The 17,339-nt window shown below is 61.4% G+C and overlaps 1 protein-coding gene across 1 annotated transcript in view; it reads right to left on the bottom strand.

The window, feature by feature from the left end:
- The window catches only part of KCNG2 (potassium voltage-gated channel modifier subfamily G member 2), a 67,216-nt gene extending 66,028 nt beyond the window's left edge, over positions 1–1,188 (bottom strand). The window contains exon 1 of the mRNA XM_057698224.1: positions 1,141–1,188. The gene's annotated coding sequence lies outside the window, so the exon portion shown is untranslated. The remainder of the gene's footprint in view (positions 1–1,140) is intronic.
- Positions 1,189–17,339: the final 16,151 nt, after the last annotated feature.

Raw genomic sequence — 17,339 nt, 5'->3', positions numbered from 1 at the left:
CATTTCCGGAGCCACTGTCCGCATCCCGGGCTGCTCTCTGCGCCCCCAGCCCCAGCGTCCGATCTAGGCTCAGCGGGCGAGTGTGGGAGCCCCCGGGCTCCGCTCGGAAGGGGAGGGCGCAGGGAACGCTTGGGCTCCTCGTGAGGAGAATTCCAGGCTGCCCGAGCGGGGTGCCCTCTCCTGGATTTAGGTCCACGCCCCGGCTCGCGCCCGGGCCGGAGAAGGCAGGGCTGGGAGGGCGGCCGTGCGTCCGTGTGCGTGTGTGTGTGTGTGTGTGTGTGTGTGTGTGTAAGGCTACGTCTGCGCGCACCTCCGTGTACACAAGGCCACGTTCCCCTCTGCATGGCTGGGGCGGCGGGAGGGGGAAAGGAAACAGCACCCGCGCGCGGAGCGCTCGCCCACGTCCCGCGCCCTCTTCGCGGAGCCGGCGGCGCCCGCAAACAGCCAGGGAGGGTCCCCGGTCATCCCACTCGGGCGCCCCCGCCCTGACCTCCCCCTTAGGTCACTCGCCCCCCCACGCCGGCCGCGGATGCCGCTTTGTCCCACGCCTCCGTCCTCTCACCTGGGCTCCTGCAGATCCGACGGAAGCAGGCTCCGGCCACGGCCGCCCGGACCTCCAGCAAAGCGCACGCAGCTGCCCGGCGGGGCGCGGGCGCGCCCGGGGACTCGGAGCCGGGCAGGGGGCTGGCGGCGGCACCCGGCCCCGCCCCGCCCTGGGCTCCGGCGGCCGGGCGTGGGGGGAGGGCGCTTCCGCGCGCCTGCTGGAGCCGCCTGGGCCCCCGCCGAGGGGCGACTGCGCGCGCCGGGCCGCCGCCGCTCCGGGGCAGGTGCCTGCGCCCCCCCTTGCCCTGCTCCCGACCGGACGCGCGGGGGGAGCCCCCCGCGTCCCTCTCGCCCCCGCTCCTGCGTGGGGATCGCACGGTGTAGACGCTCCAGTGTCGACCTCCCCCTCGCCGCCCCCGCCCCGTCGCCCCTCTGGCCTCGGGACCCCACCCCGGGGCAGACCCTGCTGCGCCTGCGGCCCGCGCCCCTGCCCGGAGCCCTCCGCGGGGCAGCCCCGCGCCCTGCCGCCCCCGCTGCTGCGGGGGGACCCTCCCGTGGGCACCCCCGCGCCCCCGGCCGCACCCGGCCGCCCTTCACCTCGGGGCCCGGCTCCGCGGGCGGCGGCTGCGCTCGCCGGCCGGCGGCCTCCTCGGGGCGGGGCGCGGCGGCTCTGGGGCCCGCAGCCCGCGGAGTCCGGCGCCGCCCCGCGCGCCGCCCCCGGCCCGGCCCGGCCCGGCCCCGGCCATGCGCACGGCCGCGGTGGCGCGGCGCCCTCTCGCGCCCGGCCGCGGGTCCCAGGGCGCGCGGACCCCCGGGCGCCCCGGGACCTGTCCGCTCAGAGCGCGCTCTCGGGGCGCCCGGGGCCGGACCCTGCTCTGCGCACCGGCCCGTGGACGCGGCAGGCGCGCGCTCACCCGCACGTGCGGCGGCGGCTGCAGCGGGCGGAGCCCCCCACCCCCATCACCGCGCGCGCAGGCGGCCCTCAGGGCAGAAGAAGGGCTCTCCACGTGCGCGCCGCCCCTGTGGGGTCTGGAGAGTCGGCCGGTCACCTGCAGGGCCCGCCCCCCGGGGCCTCCGTGAGGGGCTGCTTTTGGGGAAGGAGCATTTGGTGAAGCAGCCGTTTCTCTCCAGCTTGAGCCTGGACTGCGAAACCTTGGAAAGAAGGTTTTTTCTTCATAGAAACACTCATTGACTATCAAAGCTGGGGAGGCCCGGCCACGTCTCTGTCCCCGAAAGGCCACCTCTCCCACAGGCAGTGATGGCTTCTGGGCTCGGGCAGTCCCCTGTTCTCCGCAGCTCCATCTGTTCGCAGGCTGAGCGGCATGGGGGGGGGGGGGGCGCAGATTTGTCCCCTGGGGAGTGGGTATTGTAACTGCTGAGGCAGAGCTAGGTGGAGCATCCCTTTAACACAGAAGCCCTCCAGCCCCGAGAGACACCAAACAGCACATGAGCGAACAAGGCCAGCTCAGGGAAATCCCTTCACTGTCTGCTCCACAGCCAGTGCCCCGCCTCTGGGTTACAGAGGTATGAGTGTGGGTGTGCACGTGTGATTTCTCAGGCTAAATATTCGCCAGCCCCTTACCCTTCACGGGAGGAAATTTCCAGCCCCAGCTTCACCTTGGCTGCCCCTTCAGACCCTGTATTGTGGCCATGATGTGCGGAGTGGAACGAGCCCATCCCCTCCTCTCCAGACGCCGCACCTCTGTGCATCCATCCCCTCCTCTCCAGACGCCGCACCTCTGTGCATCCAGACGAAGCCCTTGCTAGCCTTTCCTGACACCATGTCACATTCTCACTCAACTCTGGGTTTTTAGTCCATGAAAATCTCTCCGTCTCCCCAGCCTCACCTGGTGCAGTTGTTCTCAGTTTCTCCTGATCTATGGTTTTCAGTTATTTGGTTCTTTAAAATTTAGGTGCAGTGTATATCTTTTATTCCATTTTGTTTCCTAGCTTTTACTAACCTCTTTGCTGAGCCTGTCAGGTGTTTCAGAAGCTCGATCTTATCATACAGAATGTTAGCTCTGTCCTTACCTAGAGCTGGTGGAGAAGTGGTAACTCAACGTTCTCCAGAGAGGAGAACGCCCAGGGGCCGGGACTCCACTGAGCTCTGCCTGTTTGGTGCCGACGACAATCGACTTACCTGCTCGTGGTGCCAGGGACGCTCTACCCCCATCGAGACTGTTTTAGAAACGCACATTTTCTGTTTTCTTTGGGAGACTTAATCAAATGCCTTTCTGAAATAGAAACAAAACTCATCGGGCATCTGAATTGGTAAGTCTACCAATTTTACAAAAATGAAAAAAAAAAAAAAAAAGGACACCCATCAGCACTTTGTTTTAGGAACAGTGCAGTGTGAACCTGTTGGCAGAGGGTGCAAATCCTGGTCCATCACTTAGTAGCGGTCAGTGCATCTTTGGCCAAGTCACTTATCTGTGCGTCAGTTTCCTTGTCTATAAAATGGAAATAACAGTAGAACCTCCTTTACTGTTTTGATGATTAAACAAGGTAATACTAGGACACATCTGGGCAGTAGCAAACAAACCCATTATCGTCATTATTTCAGGTGCTTCGAGAGCAGCAACAACAGAGCGTGGCAGGAATGTTGGAACCGAGGGCTGAACACGTCTGCAAACTGAGGAACTTTGAACTCCAGGCCCAGGGGCCCTTGGAGAGGCCATGCCGTCCCGCCTCTGCCCGAGGGCTGCCTGGCACCGCAGATGAGACGTGCCCTGTGGCCATCCCTCCACGTGCGCCAACTCCTCTCCCTACAACCAAGCGGATAGTTCAGTGTGTCGGAGAGCAACAGACCATTCTCAGACTTCCCTTTTAACTTCTCTTCTCTCTAAGCCCCTTAACTTCCTTCCTCATGTGTGTCTCATCCCCTGTTATTATTTTTATTGCTTTGTTTCTGGACTTCTGAATGTTTCGCTCTGTATTTCTAATCGTGTTGAAATCACAGTTAGGCAGCATGAGTAAAGAACTAACGTTGTGGGTGTTTGACCCTCTGGCGGCCACGTGTCCAGGGCTCCGGCACTGCTGGTGTTTTATAAATTCGCTGCCGGTCCACAGGACGGGGAACCAGGGGCAGGTTTGCAGAAGATGGCACTGTCAGCCCCAGGAGACTCATTGTTGCTTTTTCTAAATAATATTACATTCATTGCTGGTTGATGCATTTGCATTTTTGTGTGTGTGTGTAGCTTCTGTTTTAGGAAAGGAGCAAACATTTACAAAATGTTTTCTTGAATGTGATACATCCTCATTGTAGAAAATTAGTAAATCCTTCTGTGAAAAATACAAAGGAGAAAATAAGAAACCCCTGTACCTCCCATATCCATCATTCAAACTTTATCGCTGTTGCTATTTGGGACTTATTTTGGTACCAAAACATTTTGGACTTATTTAATGTAAGAATATATTTTTGTTTGTTTCTATACAAAAATAACATCATAATAGCGCCTGGATTTTCACTGGGTTTAATAGGAAGTGAGCATCTTCAATGTTTTCCTAGCTCCAACATCATTTTAAAGATTACACAGGATTCCATCTTGTGGCTGCTATCATACTGTAACTGAAACTCTAATGTTTTACACCTATGTTTTCTCCAGTTTTCCAGTATTATGTAATACTCCTGCCAAAGCAGCTTTATAGGTATATCTTAACCCACTTTCTTGACTATCATAGCATATTAGTAAATACTGACTGGTATGTTATTAGCAGAAAATCCTTGCTGTGAATGTAACTGAAATTATTTCTTTGAAGAAATAGAAAGTTTGTGTATGCATTTACTTACCTCTCTCCCTTAGCAGGCAGTAAGCCCCTTGTGCAGGGGCGTTTTATTTCTGCTTCCTTGTCCTTAGCATAGATGGGACTTGGCACTCATGGGCGTGTTTGGAAAGTGTTTCCTGTGAGTGTATAAGTGAGGAAGGAACGTGGATACTGTTACAAATGTACATGTCCAATTACGTTATTTACCAATATTTTCCAAATTAGTAATTTTCTTCTAGATATTTAGCTATAATTTTCATGAATTTTCATTTATTGGCTCCTTTTTGAAATAAGTTGATACATTCCCTCCTCTTTTTTTGGTAACAGCTTTATTAAGAAAGAATTCAGATACCACACAAGGCATCCCTTGAAAGCGTGCGACTTAGTGGACTTAGGAGGCCCACAGGGTTGTACAACCATCACCCTCAGTGACAGAGCACTTTCACCTCCTCATAAGGAACCTCGGACCCTGGTGACACCCCGAACCCGCTTTCTGTCTGCCTGTCCATCTGTCCCTCCTGCGTTCAAGGAGCTCAGATCTCCGTTCAGCAGAGCTCCTGGAGTCTGTTGGCCTTTTAGACACTTGCATTCTTTCGCTTGTTCACCTGCCTGTTCTTGCCTTTCTTTCCTGCTGTCTCTCCTAGTTCATGTCTCTTTCTGACACGCGTCGCCCTCCTCCTCTGAGCGCTGAGGGAACCAACCCTCTCCCTGTCGGTGCTTCTCCCGCTCTGAATCACCTTTCCCCGGTAACCTCAGCTGCTACTTGAAAGCATTTCTCCTCCTGCCTTCTTGTTCTCTGACTTTTCTTTCTCTGGGGTGTTTGCAGCGTTTCTCGTGTTCCGATCGCGTCGCAGCTCCCGCAGACGCCCAGGATCTGTGCTCCCACCCCCAGGCCGCGGGGGCTGTCACGCTCCTGCATCCAACCCGGCCTCCCGCTTTGAGGCATCGCGTGCCTCACCGGAGGCCCGGCCTCTGGGCGTCCCCAGGTCTCCTCCTTTGTTCACCCCTCTCGTCCTCCGTCCCCGCGCCCCTGCCTGCATTTCCCTTCCTCCACGTCCTCGTCTTCCTTGGAGCTCCGTGCAGGGCCGCTGCTGCTGAAACGCAGGCAGCTCCTTCAGGGCGTCATCCAGGAGGCCCTGGCCTTCTCCCCGCGCCTGTGGTTCGAGAACAGGACGGCGTTTCCCTCAAGAAACAGGTGTCCTTCTGAAACGTGTCCCCTTTAGGGCGGACTCTGAGGACAGGACCCTGCAGTGGGTTCTTGCCGCGCGTACGCGCCCAGCTTGTCTCAGGGGTTTCGGGGGTGGCAGGGGCGCACCCATGTGAGTTCTCGTCACCCCACGGCACCCGGGGAGCGAGGCCCCGCCCGGGACCAGGTCCTCCCCTGGTCCTGACGGGCAGACGCACGTGTCGTCCAGGCCACGGGCCTGTCTGTGCCGCTTTTTATCTGTACAGTTCAGAGTCTGCGCCCCATCGGGCGCTTCGTGTGACCCTTCCCAGCACGGCTCCTGCTGCTGTGAGAGGATGGGACCCCAGAAGCCGCAGGGTCTCCCCAGGAGTCACCCGTCGTGTGATCCAGACCTGCAGTGGGATGCAGGGGTCTTGCTGCTGCTACCGATTTTGTGTTTATGATTTAACATTCAGGTGCACGTGTGTCACGCTTCTCGGAAGCGGCCTCACATTTGAGGCAATGACATTTTCAGTTATTTGAACTGCTGAGCCTGCACAGAGCACCGGGCGAGGGTGAGGCTGCCTGGGACCTGCCCTTCTCCTGAGTTCTGTGGCATCAGTGACTTTCCGAAGAGAAATACTTCTCTTGCCTTTGAGAATCGGGCAGAGCCCTTCGCTACTCAGGTGTCACAGGACAGGCCGCACACCGGCCCCTGCCCCCCCCCCATCCAGTTCAGCAAACCCTTGTTCACAGCTGCGTGGAGCCGGGCGTGCCGGGCGCCTGGGAGGCACGTGGAACCCGGCCGAGAAACTGCCGTGCGAAGCTACGAGGCGGGTCTCAGAGAGCAAAACCAGGACGGGAAGAGCCTGAACACGGACACGCAGGGCTTTCCCGTCTTGGCTCAGCCTTTAAATGAGCTTTAAATTCTTCCTCCCCAAACACAGGCCGGCTGTGCCGCCCCCACCCCCATCTCTGCAGAGCACTGTTGGCTCAGATCACAGAGGCCGGGACCGCTGCGAGGAAGAGACAGAGAGGCACGGGGAGACGCCGCCGTCGACCCCCGGCCCCAGCACTCACACAGAACCCCGTCGAACAAAGACCCATCCTGGATGAATCTGTGACAAACAGCAGGCGCTCCGCGGCCTGAATGGGAGGTAGGCGCCTTCCTCGAATAACAGTGAATGAATCCGAGGAATTGCACGAAAGACCAAGGTTTCCTGCAAGCAGCCGTAAGAGTGGTGCAGGAGACACGCGGAAAAGGGTCAGCAGAATGGATAAGACAAAAACAAACCCCGATGCCAGAGCAGGGACAGCCCAGCCGCCCTGGACCGCACTCTCCTCCGGCCCTCAGAGGAGGGTGACCGTCACCGTCAGGCCCCGGCCTGGAGCAGAGCCGCATCCCTGCCCCCCACGCGCGCCCTGGCCAGTTAGCTGCCCCTTCTTGCCGGGAGGGCGGTTAGAGCTTCCTCACTGAAAACCAGGCAAGTAAACACATAAATTCCAGCCTTCTTCAGGGCTGCGGCCCTCGCCTGCCTGGAAGCGTGAGCCCACCCAGGCGTCCAGGTGCCCAGGCGTCCAGGTGCCATCTCTGCCGAGGTCAGACCTGCCGGGGACCTCGCCCACGAAGCTCACGGCCCCCTACGGATGCCTGGCTGCCGTTCACGTGCTCTTGCGCTGTCTTCCTGTACCTGCCTTTAAAAAACCCAGCTCTGTCTCCCCCAACGCACGACAAGACCCTTGCTCGTGAGAACGTGATGTATTTCAGGCAGAAATGCCTGCTGGTTGGGCTTGTTTCCTGGATAAATTTCCAGCTTCTCACCCTTGTGACAGTTCCTGTGGACACATGCATCCTCGTGACGTCCAGGGTGGGCGCCTCAGCCTGTCTGGCCTTAAATACTGTTCGCGCGCCGTGGCCCTGCAGGGTGGAGGTTCCGTGCCCCCAGGCTGGCTCTGGGGTGTTCTTGGCTGCGGAATAACGAGGCCTGATACTCATTACGAGGCGTTCCCACGGTGCTGACAACACTTCCATCTGCGGCATCTGCTGCAAGAGAACAAACGCCCACAGCGGCTGCAGGGCCGGGGCGGAGCTCCTGCCCTGGTTTCGAACGGCGCGGAGTCGTCTGGGGTTCTTTGCCTTCCTATGGGACCAGGAGCCCGGTCACGCGCTCTCTCTTTGGAATGTCAGACAAGATGAGGGCCCTGGGCAGACGGCCCCTGTGTGTGTGCACGTGTGAGGCATGTGAGGCGTGGGTGTGTTCACGGAACAGACAGTGCTACCCATGGGAAGTGCGGGGGTTCCTTCCATCCTGGTGTCGGCACCCCTCCCTCGCCCGCACCTCCTCACTGCGTCCCTGTCCCGGGGCAGGAAGCCGCCGGGGACTCAGAGATGCTGCCCCAGTGGCGGGTGTGGGCGGGCCCCTGGGCGCCCGCACCCTGTGGACCTCCTGTCTGGGCCCGGCTGAGATGGGAGGAGCCCTCTGGAAGGACGGGTCCAGGTGAGCCCAGTAAGGAGAAGAGACGGGCCAGACCGATGGTGACAGAGCTCCCCTGCTTCTGGGGAAAGGCTGCTTCTGCCCCGCTGGCTTTGGGTCCCCCGGTGGCCTCGTGGAGGATGGATCGGGGACACGGGTGGAGGCTACCAGGGCTGTGGGCTGTAGGGCCAGCGAGGTTGGGGTCAGCCTTCGGGGAGAACTCAGTCTGTCCTCCCTCCGTGGCAGGCGGATGTTGCTGGGTGGAGGTGGCCCCGAGGGACAGCCCCAGCCGTCTGGAGAGGTTTCCCCGCACTGATCTGATGGACTGGCCGGGCTGCTCGCCGCCTCGGGCTGGACCGGCCGTGGCCCTGATGCTGGCAGCCTTGGCTCCCAGCTTCTCCGAGATCGAGGTGGGGGCGCTTCACCTCCAGTTTCCCACTGAAAAGCAGTAAACCAGCCCTCTGTTCATCAGAGGGGCTACGTTACTTACAGACAGATCTTTCGTGCGAGTTTCTAGAAGTAGCAGGTCCCGACCCTAAAGTCCTGAGACCGGCTTGATGGTGACCTCAAGCCACATCTGGTTTCGGGGAAGAGAGAGCCCTTCCAGAGGCTCTTCCCCGTGCTGGGTCCTCTGTGCAGGTGCGGGAGGGGTGGGGGTGGGGGCCAGAGGGACGCAGCGCAGCCCTGTCACGTAGAGACTGTGACCAAGGTCCCCGCAGCCTCGCCACACCTCCAGGCGCTGCCTCCCCTGCTGGGCCCGCCGCCAGCTCAGGGCTCAGGGGATGTTTTAGCTCCGTTCGCTTGCTTTTTGAGAATAGTGGCTCCTTCCCAAGTGACTAAAATGAACGTGACAAAAAATAAAATTATCAACAAACATTTGGAAAAACTGTTTAAGTTCACTTACAAATAAAGAATGCAAATCGAAAAGACGCTGCTTTTCGTTATGAGATGAGATGGTATCTTCCAACAGCCCAGCCTTCCTGTTCTGAAAACCCCTCTGAAGGAAACAGCCCGGAGGTGGGAAAGCCGGCTCTGAGAGCATCCACAGGAGACACAGTCACAACATTGGAAAGTGGGAATTTACTCCGTGTCACGCTCAGGTTGTTCTGAGGAGCCCGGCTCGCGGTTGAGGGCACCCGCTGTCGGGACAGGGTGCGACGCGGTGCGGCGTGTGGCTTCAGCGGCGGGCCGGGCTGGTTCAAAGGCTGCAGAGAAGAGAGGAAGGAAGCACAGGCGCCGGGGGCCGCGTCCCAGTTTGTGGGTTGGTGTGACGTTCCTGCATTTTCCTTATTTCCTAGCAAGAATCTGGGTAACTTTCATAGCCATAAACGGCCGGGAAATGGACAGCACAGGGGGTCCTCCCGGCCTCGGGTCCTCCCTCAGCACGAGAAGCCTGTGCTTTAACCTGGAAAACCTGCAGATTCACCGAGAGGGTTTACTCGGGGAAGGCCTAGCCCTGCGCTGAGGGCACGTTCTTTTACAATGTGGTAAAAACTGAGGATCAAAAGCGCTATTTCTAACCACAGACCCACTGAGCAAAGAAAAGTTCCACAGAGAAAACCTCATGTTTCCGACCGCCTCACATGGCAAAGGGAAGAGGAGGCGAAGCGAATTCTGGTGGAGAACCATGCCTCCGACCTCGGGTCAGAGACCTGTGGGCTCGGCCCGCACGCTCCCCGCCCCTGGGGCGCTGCGATGGGGGCGGATTTCAGCTCATTCACGCAGAGGCCCCTCCGCGGGGCACGTCTGCTGCGGAAGTAAGCGGGCTGGCACGAGCCCCGCACCTCACTTGCTCACAGCCGCGGGCCTGAGCCGAGGCTCCGCGCGACGTCCTGGGGCCCGCGGACGGTCCCCCTGTCCGTCTCGGCGGGGCTGCCCCGAGCCGAGGCCCCTGGCGGCCGCCCGCGGAGGGACGGCTCGGGCAGCACCCCCAGGAGGCTCTGGCTGGTGAGGCGCGGGGCCTGGGTCCCGAGGCCCAACTCCCGGCATTTCAGGCGGGGGCCTGGCTCCCTCTGCACGTGCCCGCCGCCCCACCCCCCGACGCCTGGGCCCGCCCCCTTGTCTAACCAAAGCGCGCCAGCTGTCGCCAAGAGTCCCCAGGGAGGGCCTTCGTGGCGTGCCGGGTCCGCACGCCGGTTCTCTGGTAGAAACAAGAAAGGAATCGCTGTTTCAGAGCGGGAATCGGTGACGCGTCACTTGGCCTTAACCTCGGAGGTCGTCGGGGCCTGCTCTCGTGTACAGGTGAGGAAAGGTTACGGTTGTCTCAGATACAACTTAGAGGACTAGGAAAGGCAAACCCTGGCTTATTTTCATTGTTTCTGGGCTGACGGCTCGTTGCAGTGAATAAAATCAACACAGGGGCGCACAGGGCAGGGTGCGCGGCCACGTCAGGGACGGCCCCGCGCCCGCCCGGCTGCTCACGGCCCCCCGCCGTCCTCCCGCGCCCCAGACCTCAGTTACAGGAGCTAAGAGTCGGTATCCTCCGGGTGACAAGTGCAGCCTGTGTTCTCCCTTCTTCAAGCTGAGCAATTCCATCTCTGTTGCCGTGTTTCACCAGCTGCACCCGCCAGCTCCTTGCGCACCTGTGCGGCCCTGGGTGAGAGCACCCGAGTCCTCCCTCTGGCTCCCAAGCTGCGGGGTCCAGTCAGCTCGAGGCCGGGGAAGCTGCGATCATGGAACCTCCGGGAGCTGCCGCTGAGCTTCTCGGGGTGAACGTGCCCCGCAGTGTGGGGGGACGCCCTTGACCAACAGCGAATCCCTTCCCTGGGAGGCTGCCGTTTCCTGTGGCATTGACCATGGGACCCGCAGTAGACATGCCTGTTGGTGTGTGTGTGGACACCGCCCTTAGCTGAATTTTCTATTCTTGTAAAATAATCTTTTCTCAGTCATTTATGAACGTTCCTTAATTTCTCTCTCCGTGCTGGGTCTGTGCCAGACGCTGGTGATGCAAAGGGTTCCTGTGACCAAGGAGCTTGTGCTCTTGTGAGGGAGACAGACCTGCAGACAGTGGTCAGGTGTTGTGGTGCAGGTAGACAGGTGTGACACGGCAGGTAGACAGGTGTGACTGCAGGCACTGAGGCCGTCGGGACACCCTCCCCTTTGTCACACTCAGGTCCTGGTTCAGTGTCTCTCCTCCAGGCTGGGGAAAGGCATCTGCTGCCCCGACCCTGGTCAGGCAGGAAGTTCCCTGAGGAGCGCACGGAGGGCCTTCGAGTCCCCAGGCAGCGACATAGTGCTGGCGCCCGCCTCGTTCTGGGGAGCCGTGGTGGGAGGGGAGGTGACGCGGCGGGAGCCGCCACGGGCTCCCCCGCTCCCTCACGTCCACTTTGCTGACTCTGCGCTGGCCTATTTTCTGCATGCTCCTTGCCCTGCACGTCCACATCTTCCCGAGGCTCCCTGATGCTTCCTGACGGTCCGGTGTCCCTTGCTTCACACGCTCAGGAGGGTCTGAGCCACACGGAGCACGGTGGCGCCGCTCCCAGGCTCTGCCCCAGTTACGAGGCGACAGCTCGCTGGGGAGTGAAAGCCGCGAGCGGGGCTCCTCCTGCGTCCGTGTCCTCCTGGTGTCCAAGGAGACAGGCACTTTCGGGGTCAGACGCGTCCCTGTCGTGAAGATGCTCCTCGGACGCCGTTTGGCCTCGGGTGGGACTGGGCCGCCTGGCCTTGCTCCCCTGCACCAGGCATTTTTAGGGTCTCTATGAGGGTGTGGACGGGCGCGCGGCCTCTGTGTTCCGGCTGCTGCACAGGGTCCCCACGCCAGGGCCCCTTGGCCGCCCGACAGGCGTCGCCCGGGCCCTGCAGTCCCAGGGCTGAGGGGCCTTTTCCCTAAAGCGTGCAGGGAGAAGCCCTGGTGAGTTGGGACCCGGCTCTGCAAGTGTAAGCACAGTGAAGACGGCGACAAGGTGCGTTTTGACGCCCTCTCGGGGCGGGTGTGTCCCTCCGCGGCTCAGCAGCCCAGGCTGCGCAGAAACTCAGGTGCCCGCGGGGCCGGGGTCGCGCCCCACCTCTGCTCTCAGTCCGAGAAAGCACAGCCCACGGGACACAACACAAAACAAAAACTATCGTTTTCTTTACAGGCGGCCCCAGGAAGCAGAGTTGCTAGAATGTTCTCAGCGGGCAGGAGACACAGGCTCGACCCCAGGCCCACTGGTGCTGGGCGGCCGGCGGGGACGTCGCGGGGGTGTGACGCCCACGGTCACGGTGCTGGGGCGCAGAGCGCGAGGCCCCGACCCTCTCTGGGCTGGGCTCCTTGGTGGCGAGCCGTTCCTGCGTCTGCAGGGGAGAGCTCAGCCCGGGAGGGCCGCCCCGCCCAGCCAGGTGTAGGTGTGGGTGCCGTCGCCGTGCAGACTCCAGCCAGTGACGCTGCCCCTCCCGGGGGCCGGAGCGCGGAGCCCGAAGCCTGGGCGCCCCACCCCACCCCCGGTTCTGCCACAGGCTTCCCGGCTGCCGTGTCTGTGTCTCTCCTCCGGGACAAAGCACAGCCCCGCGGGCGACAGCTTTCTGTGCGCTCGCGTCCAGCCTGAGGGTGGTCTCCCCCTGGCCGCTGGCCCCGGCCCGCTTCCTCCCCCCAGCTCCTCCCCAGGGAACCTGCGGGGCACACCCAGTGCCAGGCTCTCTGTCTGGATGAAGGGCCAGAGGGTCATCTTCTGACATGACAGGACAGCCCAGTGGGCCCTGGGCGTCTGCAGTGTGGTGTCCATCGGGGAGGCCGTGTCTGCAGGACAGAGCGGTGGGGGTGGCTCTGGGACCCCCGTGGAAAGGAGGGGCTGGGTGACTCAGGCACCTAGGTCACCTCTCCCCCTGTGGCTCTGGGGACCGCTGGACCGGTGGTCTAAGGGACAGGTGATGGGCCAGCTGTTGTGGGACATCAAGTGTGACGTCATCAGCCAGGTGATGTCACACGTGGAACAGGCGCGCGGTGCGTGGGCTCTGCTGCTGGCGGGGCGTCATCCTCCGGCTGGTTGGGGGCTGTTTTCACTGCCCTTCACATTGCTCCTCCCACGCGCCCCCTTCCTCCCCAGTGGGGTAGACGTTCCCGCGTATCCTCAGACGTGAGAAATGGGTAACAGGCCAGGGAGCTGGTTGCAGGTGTGCTGTGCGTAGAACGTTTTACTTGTTTGACAGCAAGATGACACGTGTTGGCAGGACGTCGCTTTTTGGAAAGACCTCTTTGGAGCCCCCTCAGCGCTTCCAGCAGCTCTCAGCTGGGCCCCGACCCCCTCCAGCTCCGGGCGGAGTGGACGGGCACTAAGCGCCAGGCGAGTGACGCTTCCCGCCAAGGGCGTTCGCGGCGGGCTCAGCCCTGGGCTCAGCCGGCAGCTCCCGGGTACCGGAGACGGAGCCCCGGGCCCCCCCGCCGGCCTGAGTGCGGTGCGGCGAGGCTCCCACCACGCCCTCAGGTGGAGCGACCGCCAAGGGGCCAAGAGAAGGGAGCAGCCACCCGTCCCGCCACAGCCACGCGGCCCCAGTGACGCGGAACCTGGCGGTCCAGCGCGGACGGCGTTGTGACACGGGCTCTGCTAGGAAAGTGTCGCTTTGTTCAGATTGGCGTGGACACTTATCTGTCCCCTTGTTTATTCTCTCAAAGGCCGTTTCCAGGACCCACCGGGCTGTGGGCTGGGACTGAGGCAGCAGCTCAATGGCAGACCCCCCCCTGCAGGGTCCACGGCACCGGGGGCGTCCGTGCTGGATCCCACCCTTGGCTGGTCCACAGTTTTGGAAACACAATTCGGGGACAATCACGGCCCTGCAGAGGCTCGAAAGGCAGAGGCCTTGTATCTGAATGGTTAGCCCGTGCCCTTATTTTCCTGTGTCTGTCGTGGAGTGACTGGAAAATTCCCCATCCCTCAACACCTACGAGCCAGAGATGATCAGCACCAGAAATAAAAAGATACCCACAGCTTCTCAAAGAGGCTCCCCCAGCCCTCCTCCAACGGCCCCGTCGGGCTGCAAGACAGCCAAGCAATTAGAGAAACACGTGCTTCTGGGAGAAAAAGCACCAAATGCTGTTAGCTTTACATCCTTCTCTTTTGGCAGATTGGACTCTGGCCACGTTATAAAGCTGAACATTTAGATTTTAGGAGGAAACGCAGCAGCCCACCGGTTCAAGAGCGATCGCAGGTCTTGCAGGAGATGAATGTCACAGAACATACACAGAGAAAGAGCCTCATGATGGCTTGTACCCTCTACGCTTTCCAAATACAACCAGCCCATCGCAACGGCAGACGCGCCCAGCAGTCCACGCCCCTACGCGGCTAGAGCCTGGTGGGGGCGTCCCCGTGCCCAGGGGCCTGCGCAGGCTTTCCTGGAGGAGGACGCGTCGCTCCCGACCCCAGCGAGATGCTGAGACAGAGGCCGTCCGCGGCCGGTCCTGCCCGCGTGCCCCAAGGAGGCGACGGGGTCGGGGGCGCGCGTGGTCTTGGCTTCGCCGGCGGACGGAGCCCGCTTTGTCCTGGACAGTGTGCGGCCGCAGGGCTGCATCGGGAGTGGCCGCAGAGCCCGGTTGGGCAGCTCAGCCACCCGGGAATCTTCAGCTCGGACCCGGGCGCGGCGCTCGGGGACACGCAGGCAGGAGAGCTCAGCGGGGAGGCCCCGGGCTCAGGGCCCCTGGGCCGGAGGGGTCGGCGGCCGCGGCGGGGCCGGGGCCGAGGACACGCCTGCAGGCCCCGCCTGAAGCCGCGCCGTGCTGTGCTCGGCCCGGGCGACCCTTGCCGTTTGGTCAACCGCCGGCCGGGTTCTTGCCTCGTGGCGCCTGGGAGCAGGGGGTCCAGACAGGCCAGCACGACTCAGGCCCGCGTGTGACTGCAGGACGGCAGCCCCGCGTTTCCCCAGGTCATTCTGGGGGGTGAAACCCTGGAGGGCGTGTGCAGGCGGGGGGCCGCCTCTCCCGCAGTGTGTGACTGCGTGGCCAGGTTTCCCCGGGGCTCTGCGGACAGAGCGGTTTCTCATCATTCTTGAGGTTTAGTGTGTGTGTGCGCGCGTGTGCAGGTGAGTGTGCTGAAAACAGCTGAAAATCTGTGATACGTTAGAGGAAAGCAGGCAGTTAGCGCGCCTCAGCGACCGGCCGCACGCGGTGGGGATCGCCCTGGCTGTGAGGCCGCGGACGGGCACCCCGGAGCCTGCTGGAGCTTGGGGCGTAGGCCGCACCCCCACCGTGGATTAGACTCTCCATTCACCAGGTCCCAGGCCGGTCGCCTGCGTGCAACCAAGGTCCAGAGGCTGGGCCTCCCTGTCTCTGAAGTCTGCCCAGCTCTGCATTTATTTGATTCTATGACAAGAAGGAAGACTCTTGAGAGGTCATAAAGGGACCAGCAGAGCAGAGACGCTCTCACCAGGCAGGCAGCAGCACACGGCTGATGCAGAACCTGTGCTGTTTAACGTTTGCGCAGGGCCAGGGCAGGCGGCCTGGGCAGCCGTGCTCGTATTAAAACTAACGCTCGTGAACTGACCACGGAATGATGTACCGCAGAGCAAAACGCATCCGTTCCTGACTGCTGCGCTGTGTTTACAGCACGGAGGCGGCAGACGCTACCGACCAGCCCCAGAGGCTCCTGACGCATTCCCAGCACGGGGCGTCTGTCTGTCCACGGTCTCGCTCTGGGTGGAGAACCCTGCTTCCGGGGAGATGTGGCGACTCTCGGACCTGGTCACCAGGAGCAGCCCGGGGGCTCCGCATGGGCACCTTTTCCTTGGACGTGATTAGGAGGAGATGCTTCGCCAGAAGACGCAGAGGGCTGGCCCTGTCCAGCAGCGGCCGCAGGGCCCTGGCGACCAGAGCTGGCAGACGGCCCGCGTCGCCCCCGGGCAGGCGGGGCCCCTCCCCACGGGCCGCACCTCACCCTCCGCCCGGCCCGGCCCGGCCTGCTGAGGGACGACCGCTAGACCACTTCCCCCGTGGAGACAGCCTGCCTCGCTTTGTGGCTGTATGTCCGGTGCCGAGCACACTGACCAGCCCCAGATAAGTGTGTGTTAAACGTACAAATGAATAAGAGCGCAGCCCTGCAGGAAGGGGCTGCTCCGTCCTGTCACCGGCTCGGCCTCGCGGGCTCGCACGCACCTCCCAACACGCGTATCGAAGGGAATGCTGTTGGCGTGAGCTGCGGGCGTTCACGGATGCGGTGAGGGCTGCTGCCGCAAACAGGCATCAGAGAGAGCTCAGCGCCAAGACTCGTGCCCGTTTTCAGGGCCCAGTTGCCCCCTGCCCATCCCTCGGGGCCGGTGGGGTGACTCCGCGGCCGAGAGGATCTGGCCAGGAGCCGCTTCACAAGGTTCGTGGACTTGGAAGGAGGAGCAAGAGCCCCTCCCCAGCCTCGGCGTGTGGCCGGGCCAGGCGCCCTTCTCCTCTAGACGCACGTGTGTGTTTACGGTGGAATAAATGCAAACAAAAGTGAAGTTCATACACGCGTGAGTTTCATGTTTACACGTTTTCTGTTGCAGAAATGAAACTACTGCTAAATGCGTTATACCTACATATGTATAAATACATCATAGATACACTGATTGTGTTGTCTCCAGTGTATTTTGTATATTTTATCTCTTCACTTTACTTCAGATCAGGTCGCGGTGGTGCTTCTAGGGCCAGGTGTCGGGTTTTCCTCCCTCCTTGTGTGCTCTGTGTAAAGCTCTCCCCTGAGCATCGCTGGGTGGCCGAGGCCCTGTTTCCGGAGCACAGGCTGCTCTCAGGTCGCGCAGCGTCCACGGGCCCTCAGGCTGTCCCACCCCGCCTGTGGCGCACAGAGCAGAGAAGGCAGAGGTCAATAAAAGCTGCCTCTTCAACCAGAAAACGCAGGCTCCGCGTCACGCTGACGAGGAAGACGTCCCCGCGAGCAGCCGCGTGACTGTCAGGGGAAGCGAAGCAGAAACAGGTTCGTGAAATGAGCAAACGGGTCTCCCAGACGCCGGGCGCAGGCAGAGGGGGCCAGACGAGGCTCGGAGGCCCCAGATCACTCTAGGAGAAACGGGGGCTCCAGGCCCACCTGGATCCCACACAGGTATCACGCGTCCCTCCAGAGGCGTGGCCCTGCCTGTGACGAGAGTCTCGCGGGGTGGGGACCACACCCGGCAGGTTTGCTGTGGGCCGTGCCGAGGAGAGGTCGGGCGAGAGGGGAGGGACCAGGCGGGGGAAGGGAGGCGCTGCAGCAGGCCGTCAGGACAGAGAAGCAGTCAGCGTGCGGTCTGACCTCTGGGATGCAGGCTTCCCTGGGTTTTCTTTCTGTCATAGCTGAACATGTGTGCGTCCTCAGGACACACAGCCTGAAGGCGTCAGAAGCTTGACAACGCGGTGTCGTGTTGGTCACCAGGCACTGGGCCTTCTGGAAGTTCTGGGGTCCCTCTCGTGACTCCTTCGATGGTCCCGTTTTCAGAGCTGGCCGTGCAGGGACCAGACTCCAAGC

Source organism: Hippopotamus amphibius, chromosome 11, assembly GCF_030028045.1.
Source record: "Hippopotamus amphibius kiboko isolate mHipAmp2 chromosome 11, mHipAmp2.hap2, whole genome shotgun sequence".
NCBI classification, from domain to species: domain Eukaryota; kingdom Metazoa; phylum Chordata; class Mammalia; order Artiodactyla; family Hippopotamidae; genus Hippopotamus; species Hippopotamus amphibius.
This window is presented reverse-complemented; position numbering and strand designations above follow the sequence as displayed.